We start from the raw sequence: 19,089 nt of genomic DNA on the forward strand, positions 1-19,089 counted from the left end.
CTTTCTCTGTGGATTCACTGTGTTTGGGGTTCTACTATTCTTAAAGACTACACTCTCAAGGATAGGACACTTTATTGTCTTATTAACATGAGGTTACTTTTTCAGATGACTCTTATCTTATTAAAAGTCTCATTCTGCCTTTCCCCATTTCTCATCCTGACTCTAGCAGTGGTCTTTACCTTATGATCATAATTTGGCTCAGGCCAGCCTCTGGGAGAATCTTTGCATCCAACATACCTGTTCAGAACTTCAAACCTTACCCACTGTCTTCTAAACCAATCGAATTCCTGGTTGGCTAAGGTGTTGAGAGCCACAGCCAAAGGGGCCCCAGCATGCTTCCAGCTGCCAGCAAACTTCCAGCTGCCAGCTGATGATTGGCTCACAGAGGCCCCAGCAACATCTAGCTGATTGGCTCCTCTGTGGTGATGTTCATTGGGCTGTTTCCCCGCCCTTCAGACTGCAAAGCTGATGATTGGCTCACAGCGGCCCCAGCAACATCTAGCTGATTGGCTCCTCTGCGGTGATGTTCATTGGGCTGTTTCCCTGCCCTTCAGACTGCCAGCTGACGATTGGCTCACAGCGGCCCCAGCAACATCTAGCTGATTGGCTCCTCCATGGAGCTGCTCATTGGGGGACTTCTTTGGCTCCGCCCATGCAATCCAGCCAATGGGCCTCAAGAGCAGGAGGATTGTGGGAGGTGGTGAGGCTTGTGTGGGTGAGAGGCTTGTGGGAAGGCGGTGGTGGCAGTTGGGCTCTGAGGGGTTTTTTCCTGAGCTGTTTTATTTGGTGTTTGTAGTTCTAAAAATAAAGTTAGTTTCTTTTGACAAGTGGCTCCTGAATTGTGCCCAGCCAGACTGCGGCACTAAGGACTGTTAGATATGCCCATCTTCCAGCTCTACAGAAAACACCAATATCCCAGTCCATGCCCAGCTATGGATTACCAGCAAAATGACTCTCCACCTGAAATGTCACACTGGTCATTCATTCTGGCTAATGATCTTAGATGATTTGTATAACTTCCAAATTAAAAAGATGACCAAAAACACAATAACTGAAAGAACAGTTAAATTCCAGTCTTATCAATATAACCTTATTAAGACCTCATCTCACCTGCTAATATGGGGGAATATATTACAACCCAAATGAGATTCAAGTTCCAGGTACCCTTCTGAATCCAGAGGGAACAGAATCCTAGGTATAACTTGGGAAAATTAAACACACACACACACACACACACACACACACACACCTTTGCCACCACTCCTTAAAAATTACAGAGAGTCCACTTTAATTCCATGGTGACCCAAGCAGCCTCCTTTAGAAAACCAGTATGTTTGTCATGGAAACCATTCTTGCAAAAGGATACCTTATTAAATAAAAACTCAGGCTATTTTCCAAACAGATCCTCTGCTTGCACAGACATCTTTCCTTGGGAGATCTGCTCCACTCAGTTATAAAAGTTCAACTGAAAGGATTCTCATTGATGTAAAAAGATATTTCTTACATTTGGAAAATAAAACCCTAGGGGTAACCCCAGACCAGTTCTATGGCCCCTTCCAACTTCTGACAGAGGCTGTGTTGGCCAGAACTTTATCCACATGGGAATCTGAAAATAAGAAACTAACTCGCATTTTCAATCAAACTTACCTTCTGTATGGAGACACCAGAAATATTCTTCCTATGTGGAACCAATTCTTACTTGTATCTACCAGCCAACTGGATGGGAACATGTGCACTGCTGTATCTAGCTCCAAATATGAGATACAGCCCCTCACATTCAATCTGTAATCATACCTTTAATAACATGTATTAGAGCAAAACAGGCTATACAACTAATTCTTCTCACAGTAGGACTGGGAATAGCCACTAGAATTGGGAAAAGGGTGAAGGAGATGTAGAAGGGCTTAGGCAGTCAGGGCAAGATGGCGAGTGAGGAAGTTAGAACAGGGCCAGAACAAAGGAGCATGGAGAGGTCTTCTGATGAGGTCAACTTCCTGCTTGATGAAAGTGCTCATGAACACAAGCAGGGGACCCAATAAAACAGACACTTCTGTACTTATGCTCCTAAGTGGGGAATCCAATAGAAAAATGAAAACACATGCATGGACACAGGGCACTCCAATTTATGATAGTGAAGCTAGCTATCGTGGACAGGGGAGGAGATAAGGGAAGGAGGAAATTCCAGAGACCATAAAAAGAACAGCCCAAAACTCCTCCACTGAATTCCCAGCAATGGGGCCCCTTCTCTTTGGAGAAGTCTGTCTATGTCACTTTTGCAATAAACCTGCTGCTTGCTTACTAGATCTGTGCCTTGTTCTTCAAATCTTTGCTGAACAGAAACAATAAACCCAGCACCCTTAGACAGTAACAAGGGGAGGGTCTAAACGCCTCCCCCTCCTATTTTCAGAGTTTGTCTAAAAATCTGTTCAATAACTTAGATAAAATAGCAAAAAGTGTAATTACCCTTCAAAACCTGATAGATTAATTGGCAGCAGTCACTCTCCAAAACAGGAGGGGACTAGATTTGTTAAGTGTTGAAAAAGGGGTATTATGTCTCTTTCTGGAGGAAGAATACTGCTTTTAAGCAAACAAATCTGGAATTGTTACAAATACAACAAAGAAATTAACACTGAGTTGCTTAGGGCATCTCAATTCCTCAAATTTGTATTTCTGCTGGAAACATATATGTAGATAAAGCAAAATCCAAATACCAGTAATCAATCCTGCTGATTTCTAAATGTAATTTAGTCGGATAGTATTTAGAGAACACCAAATTTACCAATATAGGAAGCATTGAATCATTTTAATACACACACACACACACACACACACACACACACACAGTCAATATCAAGAGCTAATCAGCAAAAAGGCTAATAACTCAATCAACAACATTATAAAAGGGAAATATTTGTGTTTTACCTCAAACCAAGTATCAGGTTACTCCCAGCACTTGTAGTCCTCAGGTTTTTGAATAAGACAAGAGTTTTCCTCTAATTCTGCCCATGGGTGTACACAATTGTGGTTCAAAAATAAAACTGTGGGCTGGTCAGATGCAGTGGTACATGCCTGCAATCCAAGTGACTTGGGAGGCTGAGGCAGGAAGATTTTAAGTTCAAGCCAGCCTCAGCAACTTAGTGATGCCCTAAAAAACTTAGGGAGACCCTGTCTCAAAATTTAAAAAAGAGCTGGGGGTATAGCTAAGTGGCAAAGCATCCCTGGGTTTAATCTCCAGTACTCACCCCCCCCAATAAAAAAACCAAATCCCCCAAACCAAAACCTGTGGGCTGGAGGCATACCTCAATGGAAGAGTATATGCATATCATGTACAAGTCCTTGGCCTCAATTTCTAGCACCATAGGAAAGTAAAATAAACAAAAAATGAAATTGCGAGACATGGTCTGCAAGTGTCATTCATACCCAGAGAAGAGAAAGCACTCACTCAATTTAACCTTGAATTTCCTCCTTATTAAATTAAAAATTCCCAATAATTTTCAAAGAAAACTTATGCAAAAGAGTGGGGACAGAACTGGGTTAAATAATGTGAAATTCAACATGCAATTCATTTGGGAAATTCAAAACAATGTTCAGTGGTTACTAGAGACCATTACTTCCGGGCATTCACTGTCATTAAATAACAAATATTGGGCTGGGGATATAGCTCATTTGGTAGAGCATTTGCCTTGCATGCATAAGGCCCTGAGTTCAATTCCCAACACCAAAAAAAAAAGAAAGAAAGAAAAAACAAATACTGAGTCAGTCAATGTATGCAATTTTACATTGAAGATACCAAAAAAAAAAGTTCTTCAATTTTGGTAGATTTACAAAATAAGATACAAAGACTAAAACTTCAATACGTATAATGATATTGAAACAATTTAATGGTAATATAAAAATGAAAGTTTAGGCTAGCTGACAACTTGAGACCAGTAACTGTCATTAAAACAAGAGGCACAAAGCCAATGAAAACAATAGCTTTAAGTTTTTTAAGTTTTTTATTTTTATAAATTGTCAATTTATTTATTTAAATTGTCAGATTAAATTTTACACACACTGTGTACAATACAATGTTCACAAGTATTTTTCATTATACATTGTTTAAAACTAAACAATTAACACGTGCATTACCACATTATTTATCTATTTTGGGGGAGTACTAAGGATTAAACTCAGGGCCACTCAACCATGCCAGCCCTATTTTGTATTTCATTTAGAGACAGAGTCTCACTGAGTTGTTTAGTGCCTTGGTGTTACTGAAGCTGGCTTTGAACTCACAATCCTCCTGCCTCATCCTCCTGAGCTGCTGGGATTACAGACAAGCACCACTGTGCCCGGCTTATTTATCATTTTAAGTGAGAATACACAATATTAGCTCAAAATTTTTCAACAATAGAATATATGATCACTACTTTAGTCACTGTGGTATACAGTAGGTCCCTACCGCATACTGCTCTAATCTAAATGGAATGCCCTTTCACAAATACTTCTCCTCACTACCTCCTAATGGCCCCCACCACTGGTAACTACTGGTCTGTCTTTTCCTATAAGTTCAACTTTTTAAAAATTCCCCAAATGAGGGAGATCATATGGTATTTATCTTTTCCTGCCTGGTGTATTTCAATTAATATAATGTTCTCCAGATTCATACATGTTATGTCAATGACAGGATTTCTTTCTTTCTGTTCCCAAGAAGTATTGAGTTGTGTATACATACATGTTTTCTTTATTCACCTGTGCTGATGGACACTAATGCTGATTCCATATCTTGGCTGCAAAACACAGGAGAGCAGGAATCTCTTAAACATGCTCATTGCATTTACTTCAATGTGTGCCCAGTAGTGGAATAGTGGGATCATATTGCAGTAATAGTTTTATTTTTATTTCAGAAAGCTTGTAAGTTTATATAGAAAAGGTTTTTATTATCTTCAGTATGTAACTAAAGAAAATATTGTTTTATCTAAAAGGGCTAGGATCACATTTAATTGAATAAAATTATACCAAATACACAATTCTTCTGCAAAATATAATCCCACAGTATAATGACTGCAGATGACAGATGGTTAAGAACAGTCCCTGTTGTAAACTATCAAGAACTAAGTCAACTAATTAAGTTCTGCATTTACAAATCAAAATTATCCCAAAACATGTGCTTTCAAAATGATGTTTATGGAGCAGGAGCAACACCAGAATTTTTTAAAAGAAAACTAATTCACACAAGAAATTATAATGTGGAAAAAAAAGCACTCAAATGGTGTTAGGGTTTGGATCTGGAATGTCCCCTAAATGCTCATGGATTGAAGGCTTGGTCCCCAAAGCAACAATATTCAGAAGTGAGACTTTTGGGAAATGATTGGATCATGAGGGTTCTTAACTTATCCATGGATTAATCAACTGATGGGTTCATATTTGAATGGAATATTGTGAGGTGATGGAAACTATAGGAAGTGGGGCCTAGTTGGAGGAAGCAGACCACTGGGGCGTGTACTACAAGGGTATATCTAGTTCTCTGACTCCTTCCTCTGTTTCTCTCCTTCCTGGCAACTATGAGGTGAGCAACTACACCTGTCATGATATTTTGCCTCACCATAAACCCAGAAACAAAAGTACCAAGTGAATATAAACTAAAACCTCTGAAATTGTAAGCCAAGATAAATCTTTCCTGCTTTAAATTTTTTTTTCCTCAGGTATTTTGTCACAGTGATGGAAAGATGACTAACACTAACAAACATTAATTTTCTCTCTATAAATTGAATTTTACACAAAAATATTCAAAGGCATTATAGGAGGCCCAGGACCAGAACATAATCAAATACAATGAGGATGAACATGTAAAATTAAACACCAAATTGGGTTCAATTTGGGGAGTGAAAAAGCAGTAAGGGCATCCATGGTGATTGTAAGACTTTAAGTGCCCATCCAGAATATTCATTTCAGAATACACACACTGAAAACATTTTTATTTAATGAATATTTAAAGAACAAGGTCAAATCAAAATTAAACAAATTCAAGTGATTGCAATGTCATGAAAAAAATCCCATGCCATTCTATTAGAAAATAACATAAGAAACAGGAAACCTGGGAACTCCATTCCCTGTAGGATCTTAAGCCTACAAGTTCTTGCCAAGAAACCCACTACATTTCATATTCATAAAGTGTAAATAACACCAGACTTTTAAATTTTTTTTTAGTTGTAGATGGACCCAATACCTTTATTTTATTTATTTATTTTATGTGGTGCTGAGTATTGAACCCAGTGCCTCACACTTGCTAGGCAAGCGCTCGACTACTGAGCTCTCTACACAACCCCAGCCCAACACCAGACTTTTAAGGAGCACTTTTGTTGAATACAAATGATACTAAATACACAAGTAAATTATAGGAAAAAATTTTAAAACTAGAGTTCAATGACCACTACCAGATGATTCCTGATGGTTAGTGAACAAGATGAACATTAATTTGCTTATTTTCATGGTGAAATTATCAGGAAACATTTTTTAAAGATAACAACAACATATGAAGAAGATCAATTCTAAACTTTAACCAAAAAAATTATATTAAGCATATAAACATGGTGCTAAATGAAATGCAAAACTGGCTGCAAGGGCAGCTGCCACAAGCTGTCCTAATCCCACACCAGATTTCTTGGCATGTTACTTTCCTCCTTTACTGGTCACAAATATCTGATATGATATCTCATGGACATGGCCAAGACCAAGATTAAAATGAAAACATCTCAGCAATATCTATTCAACCACTCTGTAAAATAAAAGGAAAATTAGGTCTCTAGCAGCCAAATGCTACTGCCATGTTAGACGGACACCAGCTCAGCCATTCACATCAGCTGTTTCTCATTTTCAAGTTCAAAACCACACAAAACCCAATGATCATGAATGGGGCTGGGGTGGTGTTTTATTTAAACAAATAAAATCATCTGAAAAACTCACCATGTTGGTATATAAAGTATAACACTGAGGCCAGCATAGCTTTCACTATCATTTATCCAGAAGCTCATAGGACACGTCTGTTACCATCACATCTGGTAAGACGTTAGGACAAATCATATACTCAATTGGATCAGAATCACAACACAAACCACCAATTAAGAAACAAAATTATTAAACTTACACTTATGTGATCACCGTAGGCAGCCACCCAGTTCCCACATCTGGGTGGGTAACTGCTTATAGAAGCCCAGTTGTACAAACTATCCGCTAATGGTCACGTTGTAGGTCTTCTTTGCCAGTTTATGGCCCCGCCTTCAAACAACATCATTGGAGTATCTGAGATGATAGACAGGGAAACTGTCCACTCTCTCCACGTTTACAGGAGGAAACTGCCCATACCTCAAGGTCCAGTTCATACTGTAATTGCTTGTTATTCCCTATGCCATACCTCAATGCCCTTATCTGCCTTTGCGTTACCTTAATTTCTGCTTCCTAACATTTCTAATTTTTGAAATCTGGCTCACCCAATTTATCCAGACCCAGTTCAGTCATACCCTCCTCCAGGAAGCCTTCCATATTTATTCCTCTCACCTTTACTGGTAGATGGGAGTTTTTCTTTGCTATTAGGTGGGCACATGGATAGACATCAGAGCTGGGATGCCTGAGAATGATATGATCTCTGGAATCAGATAACCCTGGGTGAGGCACGGTGTGGTGGACCCAAGACTTGCACTTGGAATGTTGGGAAACCAATTGAGGTTGCCATAACTGTGGGAAAGACAGGGGGATCCAACAAGTTAACTCATAGCAGCCTCCCAGGATTGGTCCCAGCAAATAATTCAAACAACTCTCTACTACTCTGCCACAGTCTGGCTGGGCACAATTCAGGAGCCACTTGTCAAAAGAAACAAACTTTATTTTTAGAACATGCACACCACACCACACAGCTCCTCAGGAAAAACCCTCAGAGCCCAACTGCCACCACCAGCTTCCCACAAGCCTCTCAACCTGCCCGACTCCTCCTGCTCTTGAGGCCGATTGGCTGGGTCCTGTGGGCTGAGCCAAAAAAGTCCCCCAATGAGCAGCTCTGTGGTCTGAAAGGGCGGGGAAACAGCCCAATGAGCATCACTGCAGAGGAGCCAATCAGTTGGCAGCTAGAAGTTTGCTGGGGCAGCTATGAGCCAATCATCAGCTGGCAGCTGGAAGTTTGCTGGGGCCCCTTCGGCTGTGGCTCTCAACACTACTCTGTTCTGGATTTCCATATCCTTTCCTCCCTTTCTGTCTGTGAAGATCTTGCACCAGCACCAACAACAACCCCCCACCCTGACCTCATGGCTCAAACTTAGGACTTGTCCCTATCACCTCAGTGGCTTAGTCACAAGCCACCTGCTCTCTGAGGCCATCCCTGATTTCATGTTCCCTTCCCCAACCCCAACAGGAGCAATTTATTCTGTTGTTTTAGGATGAATGATAGCAGAGCTTCGGATGAGCAGCAAAGATCATCAAGCATCAGGAGTATTCAAGAACACAAGGGAACACAGATATTTTTTTTCAGAAGGCCACCTGTGGAGTGATTTTTGCAGCTGCACTCAATTTCTGAGTCTACACAAGAGGGACCCTAGCTAGAGTTGACTACCTTGAACGTTGAACTTACTACCCCCAACTGTGGAAGGGGTATCACACGGTCTCTGGGTCATGTTACTTGCATTAGCAGAGTCACTGTACACAGTTCCCTTGGGAGGGACACTCTCTAATGATAGCACTGTTCTACTCATAGGGGAGATTATTTTGAGGTGAGAAAGTGAAGCTGCATTGTGTGACTATGCAATATTTCATGATGATGCCTTACCTGCCCTGGAACTTCACAGCCAACAGTAGCTAGGAAAGATGTCCTCATAGTTTTCTTCAGAAGTCTGAAGAAAGAGCAAAATAAAATTGATTAAAATCAGTTCCAAGTGGTTAACCTTTGGGGCTGGGGTTGTGGCTCAGTGATAGAGCACTTGCCTGGCATGTGTAAAGCACTGGGTTCAATTCTCAGCACCACATATAAATAAATGAATAAAATAAAGGTCCATCAACAACTAAAAAAAAATATTTAAAAAAATCAATTCCAAACTGTGGTTTAAGAACCTAAAACACCAAGAGACAACTGGATTACTGAGTAGTGCTAAGAATACAACTGTAATAATCCAACTGTCTACATCTAATGTCTTAGCTTCCTAAATCTTAGTTTGGAACAGATGAGAAGCAGAGGGGATGGAATGGGGAGATGATAATCAATTGTACAAAATTTCACTTAGGAGGAATTCAGCATTTTTTGTTTTGTTTTGTTTTGTTTGGGGAGAGTCCTGGGGATTGAACTCAGGGGCACTCAACCACTGAGCCACATCCCCAGCCCTATTTTGTATTTTATTTAGAGACAGGCTCTCACTGAGTTGCTTAGTGCCTCACCATTACTGAGGCTGGCTTTGAACTTTCGATCCCCCTGCCTCAGCCTCCCAACCTCCTGGGATTACAGGCATGTGACACCGTACCTGGCTAGGAATTCATTTTTGAGATCTATTGCACAAAAAAGGATAAGATATGAGGCAATGGATATTTTTAATAAGCTTGATTTAACCATCCCACAATGCATAAGTATATCAAAACATAATGGTATGTGTATGTATGAGTGTGTGTATGTATGTATATGTATATATGTATGTATGCATGTGTATATGTATGTATGTACGTGTATGTATTTGTATGTATGTATGTATCTGTGTGTATGTGTGTGTATATATGTATATATATATCTCACAGGTATTGTCCATGGAGGAGGGTTTATCCACTAGAATCTGGCTGCTCCTTTATAAACTGATTAAAAGTGGGTTTTTCCAGAGTTAGGTTTTTGTGATAATACCTTGATAAAGATCCAAAAAGGCAGGGGAGTTGTTATAGGCTTTGCCCAGCAATCACTAAAGTAATGAATCTAAGAACTTAAAGGGCTGGGAATGTGGCTCAAGCGGTAGCGCGCTCGCCTGGCATGCGTGCGGCCCGGGTTCGATCCTCAGCACCACATACCAACAAAGATGTTGTGTCCGCCGAAAACTAAAAAATAAATATTATCTCTCTCCCTCCCTCTCCCTCTCCCTCCACCCCCCTCTCTCTCTCAAAAAAAAAAAAAAAAAGAACTTAAGTAGCATGGGGAGGGAAGAAGAAGAAGACTAGGATGGTTGCAATGAATCCCATTTCCAGGAACTCCCAATTCAATCCATACTTGTTGCTGATGCTCATCCCTCTGACTGACCTTTGCATATGGACAAATGGCTGGATCCTCTCAATGCCTGACCATTGCCCATATCCTATGTCATAGTTCACCTATGTTTCTATTATCTATGGTCACAAGTCACTCTTGTTATATCCATAGTTTATCTCATATCCATGGCCTGTCTAGAAAAATGATTGATTTGTGTTCTCTATTAAGCATTCTAGATAGAAGTTTAAGAATCTGGGCTTGAGGCATGTTGCTTGAATTAAAGTTGCAGCTCTTCTTCTTACCAGCTGTTTATCTTTCAGAGCTTTTTTGTTTTTCAGTTGAAGGTATTCAGTCCATTCAGGTTGCTAATAAAAAAATGCCCCGGACTGCACAATTTATAAACAACAGAAATTCATTGCTTGGGTTGGGGCTATAGCTCAGTTGATAGAGTGCTTGTCTTGCATGCACAAGGCCCTGGGTTCGATCCCCAGCACCACACACACACAAAAAAAAAAAAAAAAAAAAAAAACACTCTCTAAAAAAGAAATTCATTGCTCAAAGTCTAGAGACTGGGAAGTCCAAGATGAAGGTCCCATCAGATTTAGTGTCTAGTGTCTAGTGAGGGCCTATTCCTTATTGATGCCACTGCCTGTGTATCCTCACATGGTAGAAGGGGAAAAAGAGGCTCCTTCACACCTATCTTCTATGATTTAGATCTTAAATGTTCCCTAAAGGTCATGCGGTGGCACCTTTGGGAAGTAGAGCCTAATAGAAGAAAGTTAGGTCATTGGGGTCATGTCCTTGAAGGTGATATTGCGACCCTGACTCCTTGCTTTCTGACTGCCACGAGGTGAGCAGATTTGCTCCACTACAAGCTCCCTGCCATGATGCTCTGCTTTGCCATAGAGCCAAAAGCAATGCATTCATCCAAACATGGACTGAAACCTCTGAAAATATGAGCCAAAAGAAATCTCTCCTCCTTGTAAGTTGATTTATCTTAGGTATTTTGTCTCAGCAATTAAAGCTAACACATTGTCCTATAAGGGCACTTATCCCACTCATGAAGAAAGACCTAATCATCTCCCAAATGCCCCACTCCTTCATATTATTACATTGAGGATTCTGACAGGAATTTTGGAGGAATACCAGTATTCAAATCATAGCATGTGTCCCTGAACCACCCCCCAATTTATGTCCTTCTCACATGAAAAATGAACTCATTCAATATCAATAGCACCCCGTTCTGGCAAATCTTAACTTGTCCCAGCACCAACTCAAAAGTATAAAGTCCAGAGTCTTATCTAAATCAGATGTGAAGCTGGATGAGCACACCTGTAATGTGAGCTGAGGCAGGAGGATCACAAGTTCAAAGCCAGCTTCAGCAGCTTAGAGAGATCCTGTCTCAAAAATAAAAGAGGTTGGGGATGTATTTCAGAGACAGAGTGTCCCTGGGTTTAATTCCTAGTACAAAAAAAATAAAATTAAAAATGTCTATAAAAAGGGCTAGGGATGTGGCTCAGTAATAGAACACCCCTTGGCCCCTTGGTTTATTTGCAGTATTGGGAAGTACTGGGGAGTACTGCAAATCAATTAATCAATCAATCAATCAATCAGATATGAGTAAGACTCACATGTATGATTCATCTGGAGGGAAATTTGTCTCTACTTGTGAGCATATGAAATCAAACAAAAATCTTAGCACTCCAGAACAATTTTCTCTGACTTAATTTTCCATCTTCCAGACACACTGGGCCAGGAATTAGGACTCCAAGGCTTCTGGTAGCCCCACTTTCAAGGCTTTGCACGACCCAAGCTATAGCTCTCAAGGTTTGGAGTCATTGGAGTAGGTGAGATCTCCTGAGGACAGAGAATGGGCTGAGGAGGGAACCAGTCCAGATCTCCAAGAAAGACTGATATGTGAAGGTGTGCTTGCTGGTTGGCAGCAATAAGGGAGACACAAAGGAGTCAGGGCTGCAGAAGCTAAGCCCCAGCAGGGGTGTGTGTGTGTGTGTGTGTGTGTGTGTGTGTGTGTGTGTGTAGGCAAAACCAGAATTACAGCATCCTGGTGCTTGTGCTATCAGCTTGCTGGTCCCCACACCTGTTCCTCCTAAATGTAAAGGTATTCTGTGGCTCATTTATGTTTGCTCAGAGATGCACATCCTACCATTTGATTAAAAAAAAAAAATTCCCTACATGTTCTGAGAGGATCTCCCCAAAGTCACATGTTGGAGCCTTAACTCCTTAATGTGTCAGTGGTGGGAAGTAGCATAGTGGGGGATATTTGGGTCACAAGAGCTCTGATTTTATTAATTCTTTTCTTGCAGGAAAGGGTTAGCTATGGCAGGAGTTCAGTCCCCCCAATTTTGGTGCTGGGGATTAAACCCAAGGGCCTTTACCATTGAGCTATGTCCCCAGTCCTTTTTATTTCATTTATTTGGAGGCAGGTTCTTGCTAAGTTTTTGAGGGCCTTGTGAAGTTTCTGAGACTGACCTTAAACTTGTAATCCTCCTGCCTCAGCCTCCCAAGTCTCTGGGATTACAGGTGTGTGCCACTACACCAGGCACAGGCCCCTTTTTTGTCTTCTGTACATGTCTGCTTGTCTTACTGCTTTCCCCCCATGCTAGAGTGCAGAATGAGGCCCTCACCAGATATTACCACCTAGTCTTGGACTTTTTAACTTCCAGAAACATGAACGAAAATAAACCTCTATTCTTTATTCTTTTTTAATATTTATTTTTTAGTTGTAGTTGCACACAATACCTTTATTTCACTTATTTATTTTATGTGGTGCTGAGGATGGAACCCAGGGTCCTGCACGTGCCAGGCAAGCACTTTACCACTGAGCCACAACCCCAGCTCCTAAACCTCTATTCTTTATAAATCACCTAGTTTAAGGTATTTCATTATAACAACAGAAAATGAACTAAGACAATCCCCAATATATCAATAGATAAAGGACCTGACTAGATGATTCATTAATTGCTATGATGTTGGTCCCCAGTAACAGAGCTGATTCCCATAAGTCATCCCAAGGCTTCCTTCCCCTTCTCCATACGTCTTTGATCTCCTTAGCACTTTCTCCATCCACACCTTCCAGTGACCCCCAAACCCACTTTTGCTTCCTCTTCTTCCATTCTTTCCCAGTATGTCATGCCAAATGCTTTGAGTGATGAGGACCATGATAAGACTAGTCCACTACGGGAAATGGGCACACTGCTACACTTCCGTCCTGTGACATGAGTCATAAGCTCCAATATGTTAATTTGGGGGGACCCACTCAGACCATAGTAGGGAATTTTCTTTTTTTTATCAATATGGTAGGATGTGTATCTCTGAGCAAACAGATAAATGAGCCACAGAATTCCTTTACATTTAGGAGGAACGGGTGTGGGAACCAGCAAGGTGATAGCACTGACACCAGGATGTTGTAATGAAATATGTACACTGAACCTGGGATGCTTAGCATGTGGGGCCATGTGGTTTTTCATCTAGAGTACAATCTGCTAGAAACAGATTTTCTGAGACAAAACATATTAGATATTTATATGGTTTTGAAATTCATAACCAAAATGTACTCCACAAACCCGTGACCATTTTAAACTCTCTTTACAAATCGAAGAGAATGCTCATTTCCCCAATATCTTATTAAAACTGGATACTAAATAATTTCTTTAAATTTTAAAACCTACCAGAGAATAAGTAAGATCTTGTGATTATTATAATGGTTAATTTTATGTTTCAAATTCACTGGATCAGAGGGTGCCTGGACATTTGATCAAACATTATTCTGGGTTTGTCTGTGGGGGTGTTTTGGATGAAATTATAATTTAAATTGGTATACTGAGAACAATGGATTGTCCTCCCTAATGTGGACAGACAGAATCCGATGTATTGAAGGTTTGAATAGAACAAAAGCCTGATCCTCAAGTGTGTAAGAGGGAATTTCCAAATGCCTGAAAGCCTTGAGCTGAAACATCAGATTTTTCTTTCAAATGGACTTGAACTGAAACTTGAGCCTGTAGGCCTTTAGACTAGAATCAGCTTTTCAAGTCCTTTGTGGGGTTCAGAATGAAATTTTTTTTTCTGGAAATTCACTATAACCATCCTCTTGGGGAAATTGTTTTTAAATCTGTGGTGTGTGTACATGTGTGTGTTGTGGTGGTAGGGTATGCATACCCAGGGCATCCGGCATAGTAGGTGAGCACTTCATCACTGAGCTATATCACTATTAACCTTTTTTATTTTATTTTGAGACAGGGTCTCCCTAAATTGCCCAGGCCAGCCTTGAACTTGTGATCCTCCTGTCTCAGATTCAGATTAGGTGGATCACAGGCTTTCACCCTTGCATCTGGGACTGATGAATTTTTAGAGGAGTTTTGCTCACTTTTTTTAATATTAAAAAACCACTGACTACTGGCCAGGCATGGTGGTGCATGCCTGTGATCTCAGCAGCTCAGGAGGCTGAGGCAGGAGGACTGCAAGTTCAAAGCCAGCCTCAGTAAAAGTGAGGCACTAAGCAACTCAGTAGGTCCCTGTCTCTAAGTAAAATACAAAATATCACTGGGGATGTGGCTTAGTGGTTGAGTGTCCCTGAGTTCAATCCCTGGTACCAAAACAACAACAACAACAACAACAACAACAACAACAAAAAACCCAAACAAACAACTACTGACTACTATAGAATATAATAGAGTATAAAACTTGAAGTAAAAAAAAAAAAAGCAGATGTCGAAGCAATAACATGTACCCTGTTCTGTCATACTTTGTTGCAGGATTATACACTAAGCAAATTAATAATAATAAGCCACGTGAATCACTAAGAAAAAGTTAATATTGTACATTAAAATATTTCTTAACACTAACATTCCTTACATAAACTGTTCACTACCTGTTCTTTGAATAAGCTGATGCTTATTATATTAACTAATATTTGGGTCATTCCTAATTAATGCTGCAAAGAAACCACTTCTGCAGCCAGGGAGATAATGCTTCTCACGCTGAAAGATGAACAAAGAAGCAGGAAAATAAGTGCACTGAGCATCACTCAAGGGGGATCTAGAGCCAAAAATAACAAAAGAATACCCCAGAGCTGATGAATGAGGGACAGGGAGCTATACGGGCGGGAAGCCTCCTCAGGTTGCAGGACGTGGACCCTTCAGATCACCAAAGGCAGGGGGCTCCTCCCTCACCAAACAGTGCCAGGTGTCCTGGGCTCCCACCCTGCTCCCGGTTGCTCACCCAGGTCCCACAATAAGAAACCCCATCCCCGCCCCTCTGATTCCAACCCCTCCTTGAGGACCTCATACCCGCCCCCGCCCCATCTGGCCCCAGAGCACCCAGAGACACGCTTGCGCACTAGCGACCACCGAGGCTTCTGAGTGAAGCCCGCGCAGGCGCAGGGACCCTGGTCATGGCTCCGCCCACGGTCGCCCCCACCCCGGCCTGGGCCCGCCTCCGCAAACACACTTCCGGCGACGCCTCGGCGCTGACAGCCCCGCAGCCCTGCAGACGCAGCGGAGCCCAGCCGACTGACAGCGGCGCGATGGACGGTCGGGTGCAGCTGATGAAGGCCTTCCTGGCCTGGCCCATCCGGCCCGCGGCGCGTCGGTGGAGGAACCCGATTCCCTTTCCCGAGACGTTTGACGGCGATACCGACCGGCTCCCCGAGTTCATCGTGCAGACCGGCTCCTACATGTTCGTGGACGACAAGACCTTCTCCAGCGACGCCCTGAAGGTGACGTTCCTCATCACCCGCCTCACGGGCCCGGCCCTGGAGTGGGTGATCCCCTACATCAAGAAGGACAGCCCCCTGCTCAATGATTACCGGGGCTTCCTGGCCGAGATGAAGCGGGTCTTTGGATGGGAGGAGGACGAGGACTTCTAGGCCTGCAGACCCTCGGGCCTATGGCCGGTGCTCTGGGGAGGGTCAGCTGAGCCAGGCGCCCTCCCGCCGCGCCTGCCTCCCCACTCGCTAGCTAGCTCGCTCGCGTCACCGCGGTCTCCCTGCGCTGCTGTCCCCTCCCGCGTAGTGCTTGCCTTTGTTCCAGGAATAGCGCTCCAGGCTCCCGCAGCTGCCGCCACAGGGCCTCGCTCTGGAGCGGGCCCCCGCCCTGTGCTGCCAGCCCAGCCCCTCCCGTGCCCATTCGGACGCTGTCCTGTGCTCCAGCCACACGCAGGCTGGGCCCCGTTACACACTGGACGCACCACCCACAGCCGGCCGCTGCCCACCACCCCTGCCAGACCACCGGACCGCATCGCGCTCTGCCCGCACGCCTGCGCTGCGCTGCGCTGCCATCGCCTTCCACCACACCCACCGACAGACTGCCGCTCCTAGTGATCTGGACTCTCCTTGGAGGTACCTGAGCTGGCCACAGCCCGTGGACATTGATTCACACAGCTGGCTGCCACCGCCCCCTCCCCAGAAGGGGCCAGCCAGCCTTTCATCTTCAGCACATCCCATTCCCTCCCTCCTCCCAGAGACCTCTTGTGTTCCTGGCAGCCAAATGGAGTCTCTCATTTTCTCCTGTGGACCACTTAGTTTTCCCCAGAATCCAGTTTTCTTCTGAATGTGCAACTGTCTCTCTGATGTGTGTGCCTTTTGTTCAACACAGTAACCCGTGTACTCTTTCCAGCTCTTCTACACTACCTGTACAAAAGTTTCTTTTCCTTACTTTCAATAAATGTCAGACACTATTTAAAAAGAAATTGAGTGTCAATGAATGTGGTACCTATCCCTCCCTGGTCTTGGGCCCATTCCTCATTCACCAACTATATCTTCTGCCATTCTTTTTGACAATGACATCCAAGTCCTTTGTTGTGCTGCCAATGGTTACAGCGATGATGATCATTCACTCTTAGATGGTGAATCCCTGAAACCAGTTATGAATGTTTCAAGCCTTTTAGGAAATACATTTTTTATCTTATTTTTTGGTAATAGGAAAAGTAATCCAGTCACTTCTTTGAAAAGGTTTCTCATTTCCAAAAAATGATTTGAAATCACAACTCCCAAATTGGTATAAACCATGAATATCACACAGATTGTTGGCATAACAGTAAGTCTTATTTGACCCATTACTCATAAAACCAACAGAATTATGTAGGTGCTTTTAAATAACATTAACAGTTTCTTGATTATTTAGGTAATGGAAAATGCAGAAATGAAATTATTTAGGCACAAATCTGGCTGTTAAAACTATATATAAGTTTACATAATGGGCATGAAAAAAATCACTTTTATGGGTTATCTGCAACTTAATCTCTTAGATTTATAGTTCTATAAAAAGGATATACTCATCCATTAATTTGTTAACAAAGTTAAATGTCCTAAGTTGGTTGATACATAAGTGACCTCACTGGACAATTTTAAAAGGTACAATTTTTGTCTGATTTCTGTTTTGGAGATTTTATAGAACATGGGCTAGAGGTATGAATTATACCAGTGTTATCATTGTTTTTTTTTTTCATTGCATAGACATGACTGCTAATAGACTGGGTGGGGAAAAACCAGCAAGGCTTATCCAGATTCTTCTTGGCCTCAGTGCAGGAATCCCCTTCAAGGATTTGGGGTAGGTGGGAGCTTCTGTGACCTGCCTTATGGAGAGAGTTATGAGTCAGAAACAATGGTTAAAACCAAAAATATCATAATATTGCTTCTGATTAAAATATATTTCCATATTTTTAGGGTTGCACTGTTTTATGAAAGCTTTTTACAAATTCCTTATTTATTTATAAAGTATATTAAACCTTTGTGATATTTAGCAGGCATATTCTAAATTTTGTTTTTAAATTTTGAGTTTTTATTTGGTGAAATAATTCATATTGCTGCTATGCAAGAGAGGGTTATATTTATATTGCCATTTCTTGTGGTTTCTTCATGTTTCATTTTTTAACTTTATATTTTAAACTTCATCTGTAACTTATTGTTTATTAATCTGTGATCTGTTATTTCTGTTCATGCATATAGATGCATTTTTTAAGACATATGGACATTAACAATTCCTTCACTGAATGGTTTTTACTGATTTGTGAAACTTGGGTTGTCCGTTGCTTCCTTTGGGTATGATAGCCCCTGCTGCACTGCTGTGGCTCCTGGCTCCTTAACACACTGGAACCCAGTGATACAGATGGTACCAGTGAAGGAACTGCTTCAAGGAGGCGCTGTTCCCACCTGCCACAGCTGAAAGCTATACCTCCAAATTTAGTCTGCCATCAGTGATGTAGTAAATTCACCTACCTGATCTACTGCCTCCACATGCTATCTGTATTAGGCCATTAACTAGTGTGGGTAACACCTTTTCATGCATGTCTGAAAGATTATAATGCTCTGAACATCTGAGTCTGGGTCTAGTTAAGAACAACAGAGTTAGTACTACATTAGAAGTAGACATCTGGTGGAAACTGATTAGCTACCCTGTTCTAATCCTTGTCTCCCTCTGTGTTGCCAGTACTTTTTGTTGGGGGTCAGGGTCTGGGCCTCAGGCTTACATATTTGTCCTTTTGGGCTGAACACATCTTTGGATACTGTTTTTGTTTTCCCTTTCCTTATCTTTTGGGACTTGGACACCCATAAGAAATACTCAACTCATGAAGTATCTGCATGTGAGACTCAACCTTGCACTGCTTACATTTTTTTCCTGTGCTCTGGAAAATCTTACCCAATTTACATTTCCCCAAAGAGGAGAGTGGTAAAAAGAGGTTAGCCAGAGAAAATACCTTACTAGCCTTTGACAGAAACTGGCAAGTAAATGGCATCCTCAGACTGGATGCCATAGGGGAAACTGGCCAGTTAAAATGATTATGTTCTTGGAGAGCAGAAAGCAATTGTTTCAGAAGTAACCAAGAAATTGTAATGCATTGAGAAGTCCAAGCTACCTGAAAACACCCTGCTGAATAGGAGAGAATACTTT

The 19,089-nt window shown here is 41.8% G+C and overlaps 1 long non-coding RNA gene across 1 annotated transcript; it reads right to left on the bottom strand.

Moving 5' to 3' along the window:
• Window positions 1-7,169: 7,169 nt before the first annotated feature.
• LOC308639763 lies at window positions 7,170-15,782 on the bottom strand. The gene is made up of 3 exons (XR_014020116.1): window positions 15,648-15,782; window positions 8,795-8,858; window positions 7,170-7,281 (listed from the first exon to the last, which is right to left on the bottom strand). It is a non-coding gene; the product is annotated as an uncharacterized lncRNA (long non-coding RNA).
• Between the last annotated feature and the right edge of the window lie 3,307 nt (window positions 15,783-19,089).

The sequence above is a fragment of the Spermophilus citellus genome (genome assembly GCF_964194105.1).
Source record: "Spermophilus citellus genome assembly, chromosome: X".
Taxonomy (NCBI): domain Eukaryota; kingdom Metazoa; phylum Chordata; class Mammalia; order Rodentia; family Sciuridae; genus Spermophilus; species Spermophilus citellus.